Here is a 20254-nt window from a genome sequence, read left to right as displayed (position 1 = left end):
GGGGGGGAGTGGGTGCAGCATTTCTAGACCCTGATGGTTAGGGGCTGATTGGCCGTCTAAATCGGCATTGGCATGATTAAACAATCTGGCACACACATCGGATGCCGTACGACGATGAAGGATAACCATTCTGACCTCATAGTATAGAGAGTTTTGATAAGTCACTGAAGACTGAGCTCATTCATGTCTGGGATTATGTAACTTATTAAATTCATAGGCTTGTGGACTAATAGTAGGCCTACTGTCAAGTCTTCCATTCCCTAGCCATAGTGTTTCTTCCCTCCCCTGTAAATTATCGTTCTTTTTTTGTGTATGTATCATTTATGAAGTTTTACTTTTAAGTTTATCTCATTAAGACCTTTGACCTGTACATTAAAGCAGTGGGGAAAAAAAATGTCCAATAAATAAAGAAATGTTAAGTTTGGCAAAGTTTGAGTTTTACCGAGAATTTCTTTTTTTCTACAAGTACCTAAATTCCCTTGTAGCATATTTCAAGTCACGTGACATCAAGGCGTTTGAGAGATTACCTTTCTTCGACGTTTGAAACAATTAAAAAAAAAAAACAATAAAAGGCTTCATGTAAACAATGTTTTTAAAAACAAAATATCTATGGACAAGAGGAAAATCTAAAGTCTGAATATTTTTTCAATGTCTGAATGAAAATCGTTGTTTCTTGGAAACTAAAACCTGGGCTCAAAGACCTAGGCGAACACGGATCTTGAAAACGGCGCTAAGGATTTTTTAAAATAGAAATTTGACAGTTGGTGTATATTTAATACTATAGTTTTTTCTTTTCTTATCTGATAAAATACAGACGTTACTTCAAAAAAGAAGATGATTACGTCCTACGCGTCATGCATTTTGTCCTGTATGTGAGCCAATGACCTAAGTTCTGCCAAGTCACTGGCTTTCCTGGCTGACTCAGGCAACCCATTCCTCGCTCTAATAGCACAAGATGGCGAGAAATGTTTGGCCTTATAGTATAAAAGGAAATAAAATAAATTTGGCTAGAGAACTACAAAATATTTTTATTTGAATGGACTATACATCGAGTATTTCCACACTTAGGCATCATATTATTCAAGAGTTTAATAAATTAATTTTCAGTTTGGGGTGGGGCGTTTGGATAGTGTGTACACCAGGTTATGAAGTCTTCTGCTTGTGTTATACAACTCTACTATTTCGTATCACTCCATACTCTCCCCACACTTTCTGTATTTACATACTTTCTAATTGATGTTACAAATTAGGTACATACGTTTGAGGTTTTCCCGAAATTCTCCCTGCTTGTTTTTTTTAGTGCGATTAATAAAAGGAGGGGGGGCGGTTAGAAAAAGGGCTGCCTTTATAAAAACAACAATGTCAATGTTTTGGTGAGGAAGTGAATACAGTCTGTCGACTAATGGTTTCGAAATTTTGGCGCTTCATTTCTCTGACCCAATCTCCCTTATTGTTTTAGCGGCTCACATCCACGCTACTTTGTAGCGCGGTGTCGCTACCATCAATGCGCGACGTACGAACTGACACCAACAACTCGCGTTGTCAACAGCTGACAAAATAAAAACATCGATTTAAAAAAAAAACAACTTGTCGGACATGTTCTACGCAATAAATAAAAAAAATGTTTTTATTCCCCCGTGGGTTTTCCTCTATCCAGTACACACCTGTTCAAGACCAATATTATGGCTTATAAATTTGTCCACCATTGGCTTCGTCATCTCTCCCCCCCCCCCCTCCACAGAAGGCGCCCTCCGGCTGTTACGAGCTATCATTAGCTACTATTGTCGCGCCAATTTGAGCAACCTTTGTTCTGGTCGTGTCTACCCAAGTCCCCCTTCCGACGCCCCGATCACCACGGTGCCCCACTGTTCGTCCCTCCCGCCATTCTGTCTTTGGTTCTGACCGACCGATCTAGCCCGGGGGGTGGCCGAAACATTGCTTTACAAGGAGAACCCTCCAAAAAGTGGTTTCAGAACCTTGTCAAAACGATTTAGACATTTTGAAGGACCGTGGTCTTTTGTGTCCTCTGTTCTATTATTTTAGGCGGACCCTAGGTCCCAATTTCCCCCCCTCGTAACACCACTTCTCCCTCCCCTTCTCAATACTAATCGTCCACTACACAGGCTACTGTTCTCCTTCAAGTGTGTTGGCCAATGTGTGTATGTGCGTAAGTATGTCATTAAAAGGGGCTTGGCTTCACATAGTTCGGATTAAGCCTAATCCACAGACTAGCAGAGGCCTTACTACTATACAAAAATAAAATCCTTATTATTATGTGAGTCGACCTTTTCAACTGTTAGGAAACGAATGTACTGTTTTGTATCTCTCTCCGATTGCTGTGTTAAGCTGAAAACTTTGTTGCGACCGCATCAAGGCTTGGCCTCCTTGGTAACACAAGAAGTTGCAAAGGGAAAAGATCGTCTCTCGAGACCTAAAATGCCACATAATATGTATATTAATATATAAATCTCATATATATATATATATGGGGTGCAGTGGATGACCAGTGTGCTCTACATGTCCCACGGTGCCCCAAAACGTTCCACGGCGCTTGCTAGCTGACCCCTGATGGCGCTATATAACCCCCTAACCTGATATATATATATGTTATATGTTGATTGAAATGTGTACAATACGCAGATAAATTACTGCTAAAAAGAATACGTTGTGGACAGATCAAACTAAGTAAACAGGGGACAAAACCATTCGGATTTGATCTTAAACTAACCAGTCCACAATCTTAAGTAAATACCACCGGGGCATCGGTCAAAGAAGTATTAAGATAGTATCACACTAGCTACTAGCCAGTACTTGTGATACTACAACCCAGTTTTGTTCTACGAACAGACCTCTTTACTAGTAACCTTGTATCTAATCTCCAACCTAAAATTGTCGTCATTAGTTTCTCTCTAAACATAACCATTTCGGTTCTAGATTATAAACAGCCCAATACATAAATGTATATCCTACTTGTAATAGCATGTACCCTGTTATATTAACTATACAAATACCTGGCTATGATATTTTAAGTCTTGATAACAAGTAATGACAGGCTTAGATCGCTAAGTCAGTCAGTAATATACAAAATCTTTTGTTGTCTATTCAAATCATCAGTTATGTGCTTTTCACTTTGATTAACTTTGAATAGTTTTAATCTTAGCTGTTCTTAGTACTTATAAGGTACTTTAATGTATAAAGTACTTCTATTGAAAATAGACAAAAAATAATGTATATTGGTGACTTCGCTATTCTTTAAGTACCATTACCTTTGTACGGCTAAGGTACCATGGGTTAGGTTATTGTTCATGCACTATCTATTATCATTTATTATCTAATATCTTTGTCACACTTTGTCATCAGTGTATATATAACAATGAGATGCCCTTGTACCTTAGCGAACTGATTACTCCATATGTCCCCCAGAGAGCCCTGCGCTCAATGGACTCAACACCTTTAGTGGTGCCACGTTTCTCCCTCAAAAGCTACGGTCTGCGGGCTTTTTCAGTGCACGGGCCAAAGGTTCGGAACTCACTCCCCTTAGATCTCAGACAAACAACATGCTACACCACTTTTAAGAAGAACATTAAGACCTATCTGTTGAAAACTTTTTAGATTAATTGTCATTTTAGCTGTTCTGTTTATGTTTGTAATGTTATTACAGCGCCTTGAGCCTACATTTTGTTTGTTAACTGCGCTTTATAAATAACATTATTATTATTATTATCTATTATCTTTTACGTCACAGTGAACCTACGTAGCATCGAGTTTAGTTCTAAGAATCTGGGGACATTCTAATCTTTTTTAATTTCATGGTTCTGTTGTAGGGTTCACCTCTCAAATCATGATCAAGTTTTGATAAATTAGATAGAACTCTGATTTATTGATCATTGATCTATAAATAGACTAAGAGAGAGAAATAGCTGGATTGATGGATGTATGTATGGATGGATGGATGAATGGATGGATGGATGGATGGACGGACGGATGGATGGATGGATTAAAAAATGGATGAATGGATGGATGGATGGATGAATGGATGGATGGATGGATGAATGGATGGATGGATGGATGAAAAAATGGATGGATGGATGGATGGATGAATGGATGGATGGATGGATGGATGGATGAAAAAATGGATGGATGGATGGATGGATGGATAAAAAAATGGATGGATGGATGGATGGAAGAATGGATGGATGGATGAAAAAATGGATGGATGGATGGATGGATGGAAGAATGGATGGATGAATGGATGGATGGATGGATGAATGGATGGATGGATGGATGGATGGATGAATGGATGGATGAAAAAATGGATGGATGGATGGATGGAAGAATGGATGGATGGATGGATGAAAAAATGGATGGATGGATGGATGGATGAAAAAATGGATGGATGGATGGATGGAAGAATGGATGGATGGATGGATGGATGGATGGATGAATGGATGGATGGATGGATGGATGAAAAAATGGATGGATGGAAGAATGGATGAATGGATGAATGGATGGATGGATGGATGGATGAAAAAATGGATGGATGGAAGAATGGATGGATGAATGGAGAGAAAAGGAGATATGGAGAGGTGGATTATTTTTATGCCATAGTTTCGCATTATTTAATTCGCCAATTTCTCTTAATTGTCCGTTGTGTTTCCATGACATATGTAACATGTAAGCATCTTTCATGGTCTCAGCATTTATCATTACATTTGTAGTCACGTGGTTAGGGCCATTGAGAAGTAAGTTCTTTCAAAAACAAAATTAAACCTTTGATACCTGATTAAAAGCTGATTGCGTTAAAGGATTGTGGAGTGTATTTTAAATTCGATTTTCCTTTGTAGTAAAATGTTTATCCTCTAAAGAAATGTTAAAATTTCTACTGAACATCCAGGTAACCAAACATATAGCTAGTTTAACTTTCGGATAACATAACATTGATATAACATAACAAGAAGATAACAAAAACAGATAACATTTTGATAAGATTAAGATAGTCTTTCATAATATTTGGAAAACAAAGACACTAAGATAAAGGCATTTTCCTTGTTCCATATGCTAGGACAAATTTGTACAAAAGCCCTTTCTTCCCTAGTGCCATTAGAGCATGGAATGGGTTGCCTGAGCCAGCCAGGAAAACCAGCGACTTAGCAGAGTAAGTTATTGATTAACATGCATGACTCGATTGAGCCAGACGTAAACATCTTTTTTGAAGCAACGTCTGCATTTTATAAGATAAGATAAGATAAAATATCTAGATCAAGTAGTACAACGAAAGGTCAATCTAGCCCCTCTCCCCCCCCTCAATTTTTATTTTCACGACAGCTCCGCCACTGTATCCTATAGATTCCCCGTGCTGATAGCGCGCAGTGATAGATCCAAGTGTGAAAGTACTCTCGTCTCACTGGACGTGTTGAAATAGACGGGACAATCTTCACAGGCGTCTCGTGAGTTGATCGATACGCCGTCAACAGGTGGCGTAGCTTGCACGGGAAGGGGGGGGGCGAGAGTTAGTGTTGGTGGGGGGAGGGGCGTCTCTTTGTTTCTGAACATTATATTTCATATCTGCTTTGTGTAGACTTGTCTACGGGGTCGAGGTGATAAAGCATTTGAATGAAATGTGAGAGAACAGTTATCTCCCTTGTAGATGGTGGGCATGATACAAAACAAAATGGCGGCGTTTTTGTAATCCAATAAATGTCCGTTTTCAAATAAAGAACTTTGTTGCAGCAGCAGGGCAGATGAATGAAAGGGTCATTAAAGGGATCGACATATTCTCATTCGACTGTATATTACAAGTGTTCTTTGTCTCAGGTTTCATTTTTTAAAAATCTGTTCCAACGACCCTGGCTACGTCACATAAAAAAATACAAATGCTTAAAAGGTAACAGAATTTGTGGGAGAAGAGGTCATCAAATGGTTGAATATATTGCAATAAAAAGCTTTCGTCTAAAGATGTTTTGTTTGTTTTATATGTTTCGGATGTTCCTTCAGAGTTGAAGATAATTACTTCCTAGTCCAAACCTCCCGCAGGACAACGGGGGATGGGAGCGGGCAGGGTTTGAACCCGGGACCATCGATGAATCTGAACGACAGTCCAGCGTGCAAACCGCACGACCAGGCAGCCATCCAGATAGTAATATGAAGTCATATTACTTATACAATATGCGCTCTGGGCTGCAGCCTTCATTGTTTCGGGTTCTAGTCCCTCCCGCCGCCACCACCTCAGCCTCCTGCCGGAGGTTAGAGGCTAGAAATGAATAATTTTCAATTCTGAAGGAACATCCAAAACATAAACCATATAGATAACATTGACAGTTTTTTTTTCTTTAAATGTAGTTTACGCTATCAAAGACAGTGCTGTAGTATCACAGCTACTGTAGTTCTTGTAGAGATATTGCTTTCAAGGATAGTTACGAATGAGTTTGTCTACGGTAGTCTTTTACCTGTAATATTGTCTAGGGAAAATCCGGATTATCTTGACCTTTTTTTTTTTTTTTTCTCAAAAGAGAATGCTATAAAAGATAGTTCCGGATTAGCTTGACTACGGTTTGCCTGTAGCGGTATTGCTATAAAGTAATATTTCGGGTTATTTTGACTAAGGTTTTCTTGTAGACGTAATGCTCTGAACTGTAATTCCAGAACTGAAATCTTGTTCTCGCACCACCACCTCCCCGCTCCCTGTCTCTTCCTTCCACCCCTGACCACACTCGACTACCGTCACTGTCAGGTAGTGTCAAATCTTTTGTCGACAAGCCGTATATAATGTCAGGGCCTCAACAAAGGAAAAGTTGATTCACATATTCACACCCCGAGAACTGGAGGTATACGCCCCAGTTCCTTTCATGCGCCCTGTCGCCCTGTGTCGTCCATGTTGTGTCTCCTTCTTTCCTTCCACCGTTCTCTCCCCCCCCCCCCCCACCCCGACCTAGATGTTTATGTGATCAAAATAGAATGCACTTGTAAGTAATAAGTGTATCATGTGGATACCCCCCCCCCACACAGTAAAGACAATAAGTACATAGTGAAGTTAGATAAACAGCGAGAGTACATAGTCTACTGGCATCTTGATTATTCTGATCATCACTTTAGCGAGATGACAGCCTCGTTCTGGAAATGTAGCAGCCATAATTGTGTCCAAGAGTCTAGGAAATTGTGCAATTGATAAGAAGGGACGTTTAAACTAATTTTAAGTAAAGTCTTATCTTATATATTACAGACGTTACCTACGCATTTCATACGCCAATCTAGTCATGCATGTTAATCAATGACTCTGACAAGTCGTTGGTTTTCCTGGCTGATTCAGGCAACCCATTCCATTCTACAATGGCCCTAGCCTTGTTGTTAAGTCTTCTGGATGTCTACTGCTTGGCGGGATGTCATGCCATACATCTTGGCACAACTGCCATGTGTCTTATGTTGCAAGCCATGTTTTTTTTTTTTTCTTTTTTGGTTGTGAAAAAACAAACTTTGCTAGAAGCATCAAAACTACAGTCGTTGGTGAGCATAGTGGCTTCATGTTCTATGTTCAAGTTCAAAGTGGTTGTCAGTGTAATAGCTGCAAAGGTTCTCTGTGCACTGGTCTAAAGTAGTTTTCTGTGCACTGGTTTACAAGATTTTGCACTGGTTTAAAATAGTTTTCTGTGCACTGGTTTACAAGATTGTGCACTGGTTTAAAGTAGTTTTCTGTGCACTGGTTTACAAGATTGTGCACTGGTTTAAAGTAGTTTTCTGTGCACTGGTTTACAAGATTGTGCACTGGTTTAAAGTAGTTTTCTGTGCACTGGTTTACAAGATTGTGCACTGGTTTACAAGATTGTGCTCTGGTTTAAAGTAGTTTTCTGTGCACTGGTTTACAAGACCGTGCACTGGTTTAAAGTAGTTGTCTGTGCACTGGTTTAAAGGATTGTCTTTGCACTGGTTTAATGTAGTTTCATGTGCACTGATTTAAAGGTGTTGTCTGTGCACATGTTTAAAGGTGTTGTCTGTGCACTGTCAAGGTTGGTTGATTGTGCACAGATTATTTTCCTGGACATTGGTTATAAGATCATGTGCATTTACTTTCAAAAATATTAATAGTAACTGCACAAATGTTTGACTTCTAATTGAAAAGAAATAGTTTCTAGCGTATAAAACATAGTTCAATGCGTTTCAATGACTGATAAAAGCCTCTATTGATTTTCTAGTTTTCAATAATACTTACGATCGCATCGATACTCTTTTTTATATCGATACTGTTGTATTTATATTGTATTGATTCTCTATTTTGTCTCTACATTTTATCGATACTCTAGTTCTCTTTTGCTCCAAGTTTAAGTTCAGAAGAAAAATGGTTTTGAGAGTAGATCTAAACATGATAAGTAGTCGATTACGAAAATTATCACACTCCAAACATTGGATTTAAAAATAAGCATAATATTCGATGTTTACAACATATTCATTTTAAGTTTAAATATTTGACCCCAGAGTTTCAAGGCTATACGTTGAGCTTAGATTCCCTTTAATAGACTAATAGCTTTAATACGAAGCTATACTTATAATATCACATTTCGCTTTAGTATGTTGAAAGGTTCAGACGAGTAGTCCTATATTTGCGATGAACAGCTCAGCAGTTTCCCGATCTGGAAGCTCTCCATGTGGTTCAAGGGGGGGGGGCAGTGCCTTTTTTGGGGCCTCTCCATAGAGTATGCAGCTTTGGAAAACATGATTGGCATTCTCTGCTGATGCTCCACGACGGAAGCTCTCACTCGTTCCTATTTTTAGCTTCCGATGTTACTTCATTGTGCTTTGTCTGGTTCTGACACCAAATGTTATATGTCGGGACAGCTCGTAATAGGCATCGGTATTCTTAGATTCTAACAGAATAGTGCTGTGTCATTTTTTTTTGTGCAGTCTTTCAGTCCTACAGCAGGGCCTGCCTTAGATAATTGGAGGCCCTAGGTGAAGTGAGTTTTGTGGCTCCAAAATGACAAAAGAAAATGAAAAATAAACAGCTTAAAAATAAAATAGCGCAATTTATTTAAAACTTGGTGTACTCAAGCAATGACATTTCAGCGCAAGTTTCGCGATTTATTCTTTAAAAAAAAGTTTTGAGTCCTGTTCGAGGCGCCATCAATTAGAGGCCATAGGTGGCTGCCTAGTTTACCTATGCCTAAGCCCGGCCCTGCCTACATTTACAGACCTACTAGTGGAATTATATAGTTATAGATAACTAATTTAACTATATTTTTTATTATTACAAAGAATTTAAAAAAAATTAGGACTTAGCTTCTAAAAGAAATCGAACAAAGGGCTAGGGTTTGACCCATATAATTATTTTGATCAATTGTTTGTTCGCAGCGTCTGGTAAGAACACGCGGGCGGGAGAGAGATTCGGTCGTCTGCTGATGAGTATTTGTAAGCTATTCCTGAACTGTGTATGAATGTTTAATTAAATGATATGTTAGATAAACAGACTTGTCATCTGGGTTATAATTTGTAGGCCTTCATAACATTTCAATTCTCTTGTCTATTTTTCTCTCATTGTTTCGTGTTTAATGAGCTGAAACCAAGTGATATGGGTTTTATGCAGACATGTGGAAACCATGAACTTGTGGGATGCGCCATGGTGTCATTGTTGTCTCCCTTGTTGTCACTTCCGCGAGTGGTGTGGTCAGTGAATGCCCCGTTTGTAAAGCTACCAATAGTACCAAATGTCATTGTTCAACATAATCCTACCTATGGAGGGGTTCATTCGGTGCTCATGGTCTGGTTCGATGCATTGTGTGTGATGGAAATTCATGTGTGCCGTATATGTGCACACTGTTAATTCGTAGTTCGACTATATGGCCTACACATCATAGAAATGATTTGCTAAGGGAAATAATTTGTATAGGTCATTTTATATTCTGTCCATATTGTCATTGGGAATGTTCGCCGCCATTGAGTAATTGTGTTTAGTAGCTTAATTAGTTGTTTAATATTAAACTGTTTCACTCCGGACTACGATATGTTGTACAGGGAAACATTTTCTAAATAATTATCTATTTTAATGATGTAGTCTAAGTTTGACATATTTGCATATATTTTGGCATGCCAGCTGGTCATTTAAATGGAAACATTGTCAAAATAATTATCTAATTCAATGATGTAGTCATAGTTTGACATATTTGCATATATTTATAGGCTATTTTTTTTTTAATTACAGCATTTTTGGTTATAACATATGTACCAGTGCAGTAGGCTCAAACTCCAAAGTATTATTATTACTATATTATTATACTGTATATTACTTTACGGTTTACCCGTATCCCTCCGCTGCCCCTTTTCCCCCTCATGTATCATAACAATATGCATTCTTTTAAATGTAAAATTTTGTATCCACGTTCGATTACAGCCCCTTTATTTCAGATTATAGAATTGGGGATAGCAAAAGTTTGTTCTGGGGTCAAGAAAATGGGTTTAAAACGGTTTCGATTATTTTTTTTTCACTCCTTCTACAATTCCTTCTTTCAATCCATCACGGAAGAATGAACAAAGTTGAAATACTGGACAGTGGGGGAAAAAAAAAAGAGCCCGAAGTCGATTGTGTATGCTACCTTTTTTTTTTTTCTTTTCGCGTATTCAAGGCTTTTTTTTTTTTTTTTTTCGGTCAAAATGTGTCAGTCAAGGTAAAGCCCCGCCCTCCAACGCTTCACTCAAGCCTCCCTGACTACACAGCCTATTGTAGACCAGGCCTTGGCGAGGCGCTTCCCCCCTCTATCTCCACCTCGCGCGTTGAATGCCCCATTCTCATTGGGCCATTCATCTCTCCACGAAGTCGATAATACAAGCAGGGGCCAGCGCATTAGACATTGAATAGTGAGTAGGGCCGAGAAGAAGGGGAAGCCATACATTCTGTCCTGAATACCTCGAAAAGGATTTATCATTTTATCTACACATTTTGGACTGAAGAGGTGAAAGGAGCTATTCAGCTTGGACTGCTCCACCGATTCTACAGTTTTGGACATTCATTTCTTCATTCTTCTATTATTTTGTTGGTTGTTTTTTTTTTCCTTTTGCTGGGGAGAAGAAAAGAAAAGGGACAAACAGCATTTTGTGTTAACTCTTGTGCTGCTGTGACTATTGGAAAACCAATTTACTATTCTCTATTTCGTTGAAAGGTACAGCACTTTTTTTTTTATTTATATTTATATAATTCTTATTACACAATTATTGTTAAGAAAGTCTATATGGTTGTGGGAGTTGCGTCGATGATATCATGTGTTAAGTAGGCAGCTGTTATTGTGATGCTATAGTCTTAATTAGCTTATTATATGCAAACACTGACCTTAGTGCGTATACAATACACGATTACCATTTATATGTAGGATATTTGTTTTTTATTTTTAGCATTAGCTTTTAGAGATTGTATTTCCTGGTTGATTGAGCTAAGATATTTCCTGGTTGATTGAGCTAAGATCATTGATCTGTTCGATCTGTTTTCAATCAGATTCATGGTTATGATTGACTAGCTAGTGATAGATTGACCAGTTTTAATAGCACTGTTTGGGTTGATACAGTTGATGCTTTCAACTCTATACGGTGGGACTCATGGCTAATAACATACGACATGCCATTTGATAAGGAAGTGATTCCTTTAACACGCAATCCCATAATCTTTCACCTATGGTGGTTAAGGTTTAACCAAACGAGATTTAACAGTCGTCCCTCCTTAAAACTACGCCCATGCTTCTATTTTATGCAATATACACAATATCCTTCAAGATGGAGAGTTTTAACCTTTAAAATTGTGTTATAGTCTTGGTAGATATCCCACTTGCTTCTCTTTCCTTGCCACAATATAAATATCTAGTAATTATTTACCTCCCCTAAATGATATAGGCAGTATTGGTTCCTTTGAATGCGTCATAAAAAAAACTCTCTAGGCAGTATTGTTTCGGTGTTTCGACAGAATGCGTCATCAAAACTCCAACTTTTTGTTTGTTTGTTTCGCTCATATTATTTTCTGTTGGTTTTTCTTTTTCTTTTTTTTTTAAATCACAAAAATGTCCGTTAAGTTGTCGCTCTCTTTGTATTTCAATCTGTATCTTAGAGTGTGTTATAACGAACTAATACAGTATTGTGATGGTCATGGTTTCCCTTCAATGATTGGCTCAGCAAATATTTCATTAAAAGTTGGCATTCAACTCGCCTGGTTAAATGTATACCAGTCGCGAGTTTCAGTTATGTAGGACTTAACTGTAATGATGGTTACAATGTTTTATTTCACTACAGTGATTGGCTCAGCAAATATTTCATTAAAAGTTGGCCTTCCACTCGCCAGGTTAAATGTATACCAGTCGCGAGCTTCATTTATGTAGGACTTGACTGCAATGATGGTTACAATGTTCTATATCATGAATAGGATCGCTTTATTCTGAAAGGTGTTTGGAAATACTTAACTAGAGTGGGTCAGCCAAGTGTATTAATTATTTTTTGGGATTGGGTCAGAGATGTCCTTTAATGTATCCCTCCATTCTCTAGGCTCCTTACAGATGTTTGACAAATAAAAATCCATTTTCAAGTTACATAATCTCAGAGAATTCTGATAGTATTTTCAATATCTCTCTCAGAGTATTTGTCTACTTGTATTTAAAAGTCTTATCTCCCTTGTCTAATTTTGAGTTCCTGGGATCTGGTTAAATTTAAGTTTGATCCTTTCATTAGGCATCGGAACTTGATCCGAGGCTCCACTGATATCCGTCGCGACGGTCACCGTATCGCTTCACCACTTCAAGTCTCATGTTTGCATACCTTGCATTTCACCTGCCCGTGAGTCTTTCTTGTGTGAGCGAGTAGCTGTGAGCGTGTGTGTGGCTGATCCCTGAGTGCATCGCCGTTTGTTTAGATACTAGTTAGGTCGTCAGCATCTCCATTAGCGATCATGCCGAAGTGATCCGAGAAATAATAAGACTTTCGTCTTCAGAGTGGTCTTTTTCATTTTCAACAACTTCGTATGATTTCAATTACATAAAAATATTAAATTTAGATATCGCGTTCTGCGAAAAAGATCAAGTATAAACCTTGCAGTGTAATATGTATTAGTACATTGTCCTGGTAGCCAAATATTTAGGTGTTAAATAATAATAATCTTTATTGTCCGTACGGAAATTTGTCTTACAATTTGTGCATTACACCAAACAAAAAACATTATAACTATAAGAAACCAAAGTGTACATTCACACCAGACTCACTCATAATTTACATGTGACAAAGTTTATATCAGATTGTTCTTATTTAATGATTTGATTGCCAGGGGAACAAAATGGATCATTCTGTACAATGTTGGCTGTACGATATTTTTCTGGTGGTTTATACGGTGGCCCGTGACTAACTTGAGGCATATAGGCGCTATTTGGAAGATTGCTCTTTATTGCGTACAAGCATTGAGGTGGCATAACCCTATTCCTTGTAACAAATGTGCCGAGTGTACACTATAGTTATTACCTATAAAAGGTAATACATATCTAGGAACAGTTTTTAGTACTGACACATGCAGAGTATATTTTTTTTCACACCCAGTCTTCTGTTGTTTTTTTTACAAGGCGGGGGGAGGGGGTGACGCCTTCCCGCCTTCATATTCTTGAAATCAGGCCCATGTGTACCTTGCTACACCACTGGGCACATGCATTTTATTACTTTAAAGTAAGAAAAAAAGTTATTTAGATTTTAAATAAGATTCTCCAAATCCTGACTGAATGTATAGTGCATTGCTATAAATATGTAATATTAATTTAAACCTTTTAATATTTCTTTAAAAGTTTGTAATAAAACTAGTAGACAACCATGTCAATAAATATATACCGTGTATAAAGACAATTATAGGATCTCCATGAGAAAGACGGCTATTCAGAGAGTGTGAGTTAAAGTCGCTCGATATCAATTGATGTAATTACTGGGTTGCGCGAAAGTTTCATCTGACTCGGAATTCCTAGAGTTTAGTTGTGTTTTAGTGAGAATAGAAGGGCGATAATTTCGATGCAAGCAAAGGATTTTTGAAAAAAAAAAATCCGACTTTCTTTTTCCTGCTAAATATGTTTATTAGAATATGCAAATATCATAGTGTGTTTAATGTAAATAACTTGTTATGCTTACATGTTTCAAGTTTTTAACAGTTTTAAATTTATGCACAGCCTTTAAACTTTTTCTATAATAAAATTTTCTGCTTCACAATCTGAAAAATCTAAATACTAATAGTATAGCATTATAAATCTACACAATCATAATTATCAATACATATAATACATTTTACAATTAATGAGGTATAAAAACTATAATAGCATATGTACTCATATTTTCAATTATACAGCTTTTCAATTGAATTTCCTTTTCAAAGAAATTTGTCACGGGCAGGATACCACTGATCTTGAGATCTTGTATTTTAGTTTAAACCAATTCGAAGAGAATATGTTAGGTTTAGATTCGTATCTTGAGAGTAACTGAGCAATTTTTCAATGCACCAAGATCTCAGGATCAGTGGTATCCTGACCATGAGGCGGTACTATAAGGTCCATGACTCGGTACTATAAGGTCCACGACTCGGTACTATTAGGTCCATGACCGGGTTCTATTAGGTCCATGACAAAGTACTATAAGGTCCATGACAAGGTACTGTAAGGTCCATGACTCGGTACTATTAGGTCCATGACAAGGTACCATAAGGTCCATGACAAGGTACTGTAAGGTCCATGACAAGGTACTGTAAGGTCCATGACAAGGTACTGTAAGGTCCATGACAAGGTACTGTAAGGTCCATGACAAGGTACTGTAAGGTCCATGACAAGGTACTGTAAGGTCCATGACAAGGTACTGTAAGGTCCATGACAAGGTACTGTAAGGTCCATGACAAGGTACTGTAAGGTCCATGACAAGGTACTGTAAGGTCCATGACAAGGTACTGTAAGGTCCATGACAAGGTACTGTAAGGTCCATGACAAGGTACTGTAAGGTCCATGACAAGGTACTGTAAGGTCCATGACTCGGTACCATAAGGTCCATGACAAGGTACTGTAAGGTCCATGACTCGGTACTATTAGGTCCATGACAAGGTACTGTAAGGTCCATGACAAGGTACTGTAAGGTCCATGACAAGGTACTGTAAGGTCCATGACTCGGTACCGTAAGGTCCATGACAAGGTACTGTAAGGTCCATGACTCGGTACTATTAGGTCCATGACAAGGTACTGTAAGGTCCATGACAAGGTACTGTAAGGTCCATGACAAGGTACTGTAAGGTCCATGACTCAGTACTGTAAGGTCCATGACTCGGTACTATCTGGTCATCAAAAAGTCTGCACACAATGCATAATGAAGTCAAAGAGGCTCGTGACTTTGTCGATGCCAACATAGTGTCCAACAAAAAGGTTGACCACCCTAGCTCGCGATGTCCAACCCAAACAAACACCAAGGCCAGTACACTTTGACCAGTTAGTCGACGAGTCTGTTCTTAACAACCGACTCAAAAAAAAAATGAATTGCACCAGCATACCATTGTTTTATCAGCGGGTATTTTGTTTTAAGGGTGTACCAGTGAGAGTGGCGGGGTGGGGCGCCATGACGTACGTCACCCTCTCTCGGGGCGCGTATTTGTTTAACCAGTTAAAAACAATATAGTCAGTGTGACATATAGGTCACTGATATCATGGTCGCTTGACGTCTATGTTAGGACAGAACTGCATTAAAATTTTACTCCTATGTTTGTCTACTTCTCCCCCCCCCCCTTTTTTTTTTTTTGCGCCCCATACCCCTCCCTTGCCACATGTTTTATCAGCTTTCCATTTCCTTTAAACAAAAAGAAACGGGCTGGGTGGGCGAAGGTGTGAAAGGGGTGCATTAACTTTGGACTAGAATAGGTTCTGTTTAATCATCGTTATAATAATTTTGAGCTTGTTCAGAACCTATTATGCAAATTATGTTAACCGAATAAAAAACCAAAACATAGAAAGTATTTAGATTATTTAAAAAAATTATTGTTGGTGCAAACATTACACCCATAACAATTATATGTTTATATATTTCCTAAAAAAATGTAAAGAAAAATATATTATTTATATATAGAGAGAGATATATTTCTACAAGGGCAAATGTTCTGTGTAGAAAGTTGTTGTTCCCCATAAGAGTAAGAGTTGAGAATCAGTGCTTACAAACATTACAAGGGAGATAAGAACTATGCTTTAATAGTTGGGACAAACACACTTCACAAACCAGTTCCTAGCTCCATGCCTTTGTAACCAATTGCCGATGGCATTTTTTTTTTATTTGTGTTTATGATCTATAATAGTATTTATGGTACTGCTTCTTTGGCGTTTATATTCAGGGCAGCGGTAAAAGCGTTCGATTGCTGATACGTAGGTTGCGGGTTCGGGTCCTTGGCGAGAAAAAAAATGTATTTCTACTTAGCCACGATTTCTGCACAGATTGCTAATGTTTAATTTGATCTAGTGAAGATGTCGATCTTTTTTGTATGTCTTCTGACATTTTTGTATACCAAAGCGACGATGGTATTAGAACTCTTTAACAACTGAAGATAAAAAAAACTAAAGGGAAGCTACTGCCGGAGAATGACGTATAGGAACTTATGCCCACCAAAAGTCAGACAGCGATTTTGTTTGCGTTAGATGAAGCAAAAAATATATAGGTCACAGCTAGGACTGCATATCAATTTGAAATACTGCACTCCTTCAAAATCTTTGGACTCGAGACAAGTTTTATTATTTGTCCTATTTTCTGATTGAACATTCTTATAATTAGAGACAAGACAATCTAGGACATTATAACAATTCTGTCTGATTTATGGCGTACTAATTATACAATGACAGTAACAAAATTAATAATGTTGAAGGCCTTGTGGCCCAAACGTCCTCGGTCTCGCAGGGTCACTTATATGCATGTTTATTGTATTGTCTAGCAAAATACATGTCTGAGTTTTCCTTCTAGTCTGATGTAAAGATTACTTCCCTTGCTTTAATCTAGAATTGGCCGAGTGTGAGTATCTTTTAGATCGAATCCCACTAAGCAAGCAACGATTTTGTATAGAATAAGTCAATACACTTCTGCACTCACCCACCCCCCCCCTTTAAAAAAAAATGCTTTTCACCTTAGTTAAAGCTCCTTTGCGCTGTTCTTGTCATTAGCCAATTACATTATTACGTCATCAAAATTTGAGCACAATACATTATCAAACTATTACGGATTTAAGCTGTAGACAGCAGAAACAAATATATAGGTCACTTTCATTGGGTGCCTATGATTTCCCCTTCCAGTTAATTCTTATTTTTTAACATTCACATTTTTTTTTTGGGGGGGGGGGGGGGTAACATTTTTAACGAGAATCACCTGTGCCCTGACATCTGTCCCCCATGAGAGCGCCCCTCCCTCATTGTCCTGGTCAGCCCTGAGATGTGTCCCAGCTCCCAGGTCAGAGTTTAACTCTAGATAACTGCTAATGGTCGGGACGCCGATGTCCCGCTTCTGTCACTCATCAGTGACGTCACACAGAGGCAGAAAACTTTACAATACTGCCATCAAATAGAGAATGTTAGAATTACAATCATGATCATTAACAAAAATAGTTATACAAAATTGTAAGTAATCAAAAATTTTGATTTTGTACCGATTCCGCAATAAACCTGATCAGAAGTTAACTATTTAAACCCAAGCCGATTTTACCCAGCGCAACAATATATTGGCCATAGTTTCTTTTATATGCTAGTATGTAGGCAGAGAAAAAAAAAGACTTTTTGACGGACTGTTATAATAATTACACAATTATTTATAATATAATTCAAAATATTTTTTATAAAATTTGATTTAAAAAAATTATTTTATATTTTATACAATATATCTGTTTCGCTCTCTCTCTCTCTGTCTCGTTCTCTGTCTCTCTCTCTCTCTCTCTCTCACACACACACACACATTTATTTCACTAAACGACTAAGAATTTAAAATATTTGTTTTGCATTTCAAGCGATGGATTACTTTGAAAGTTGGCATAACCGCATCACCTCAATGAAGGATTGTCAATTGTTAATATTTCTTTTTTTTTAAGCCTGGGACTAAATGATGAAATGTGTGGAATTGGAATTCACTACAAAAAAAGAAAAGATTCTGTGGTAGTGAAATAGTGGATCTAGTTTTACGTTGGTGTAACGCAGTGAGATTGTGTTCACTACACATGTGTCGCTGTTACAGCATTACTTTTTTTTTTGTTTTTACCAATCTTTTAGCAACTGTGTCGGCGACAAATTTCGGACACGTTATTTCTCCCACAGACGTTCTCAAGTTGAAACTGAGCACTATTATTAATTGTCCCTAACAAAACACGAGTCAGTCGGAACAATGACAAATTATTATATCAATTGGCCGTAATTAATTAATTTTTTTTATATAGAATATGTAAAAAAAAAATATTAAAAAATCCACAGGCTTGTTTTGTTTTACATGTTTCGGATGTTCCTTCAGAGTTGAAGATAGCTTACTTCCTAGTCCAAACCTCCCGCAGGATGGAAGCGGGCAGGATTTGAACCCTCGACCATCGATAAATCCGAACGACAGTCCAGCGCGCAAACCGCACTACCAGGCAGCCATCCTGGCTTGTAATGTTATAGATAAGGGGAGATAACGATTTGTGAGACGCAAAGACGCTTAGAATGGAAAGATAGTGAGAGAGAAATAAAATAATATAATTTTAGTGTAAAGATTATATATAACACTGTATGTCAATTTAAGGACTATATGGAAGACTGCATGTATAGAAATCAGTTATAAAAGAAAACTTTTATATTGAATTCGTTAATTAACTATGTCTCAATCAATATTTTCACAAATAATTTCCTTCCTACGAGAATACATTGGCGAGTACATGTATAGAATATACAGGGGTCTACATCACATTGAATAAAGTTTATCAGAGTCTCACATGACACAATGTAATTCTATTTTAAACAATTATTTTATATAGTCTATATTTTTATACATTTTTGTTTGTTTTTACTCTAAATTGTCTATTACAAATAGGGCTTTTCAGAAGTGCCGGTAGTCTGATTACTTCTAACCTCGTAGTTAGTTAATTTAATCCTTTTTTTTTCTTAAAAAGGTTTACATTTTCTAAAATATTCACTTCATAGCGTGTTCTGTAAAATGTTTTATTTATTTTATAATCTGCTCTAATTATTTACCTTACATGACACCATTTTCACAACAGCAAATTGAAATATTAAATGCCACAATCGAATAGTATATTTTAGTTACCATGTATTTCGAATTTTTTTATTTAATACCACCCAAGACTCATTGGTAAAATATATTTCATTCCTGGATCAGTATCTTTTGCTATGTAATGGAGCCTCCTCCCCCACCCCTCCCAAACATTGCATCGGATTTGAACATGTCCAAGCAGTAACCAACAAAGAAACCATAAAATGTCCGTAACCTTGACACCTCCCTGTTCGACGGATAAGAATGATTGGTTACGGGTCTGACACCAGACCCAGGTTGTTAACGCTCTACAGACTACGGCATTCAATCCAAACCTGCTGGTTTGACCTTCGCCTTTAAGTCCAAGATGTTTTCACAAACATCTGAGATGTCAGAGCGATGTAGCGAATGCAATGATCAAAAAAAAAAAAAAAAGAAAAGTGACGACTGTTTAAAGACGGCCCGGTAGCTCGGGCTGTATGTAAAGATACCGGTGACATCAAATAAGAACCCCGAGAGTTGTGTGTAGACACGTCTCCATGATCTCCTTAAGTCGCTTCCCTGTGTGTGAAACTGTATCCCTCTGACCTGAATACAGGTGTGCTACCTTCGTCCGTCGCTTGGGGTAGAAGACATGAATGCAAGAAAGCATATAGCGCCATTGATTTGTGGGTTTGCACGTGAGAGTGTATGTGTGTGTGTGTGGTTTAAAAATGAGGTGAGACTAAGTGGCATAATCCATTAAGGGCAAGAGTTCGAATCCCTACTCTAGCTCAATTATGTTTGTAGAACGCATAATGAGAACACATAAATTTTCTCCCAGATATATCCCCCCCCAACAGGTACACAAAAGAGAGACTGGACCATAGCGCAATTAGAGCAGTTTTCAATGCTCTCATTAACACACGGAGTTTAAAAGCTAATGCATCGAGGTGCAGCTTTTTATTCAACAAATTTCTTTCGAAAATTAAATCCCGTTTACGTAGAAAAACAAGTGACTTTAAGAAACTAATAAAGTAAAGCGCCCCTTTCAGACCTT

At 37.7% G+C, this 20254-nt stretch overlaps 1 protein-coding gene across 7 annotated transcripts in view; it reads left to right on the top strand.

Moving 5' to 3' along the window:
- Positions 1-20254, top strand: part of LOC106061589 (transcription factor Sox-2-like) — a 232945-nt gene that overhangs the window by 196890 nt on the left and 15801 nt on the right. Inside the window, exon 1 of one of the 7 annotated variants that reach the window (XM_056012132.1) lies at positions 10770-11141. The exons of 5 other annotated variants lie outside the window; for them this stretch is intronic. The gene's annotated coding sequence lies outside the window, so the exon portion shown is untranslated. Of the gene's footprint in view, positions 1-10769; positions 11142-20254 lie in introns of those variants that run through there. One more of the 7 variants, XM_013219770.2, reaches the window with a different exon arrangement.

Source organism: Biomphalaria glabrata, chromosome 15 (assembly GCF_947242115.1).
Source record: "Biomphalaria glabrata chromosome 15, xgBioGlab47.1, whole genome shotgun sequence".
Taxonomy (NCBI): domain Eukaryota; kingdom Metazoa; phylum Mollusca; class Gastropoda; family Planorbidae; genus Biomphalaria; species Biomphalaria glabrata.
The sequence above is the reverse complement of the archived record's forward strand: the minus strand, read 5'-3'. Positions and strand labels throughout refer to the sequence as shown.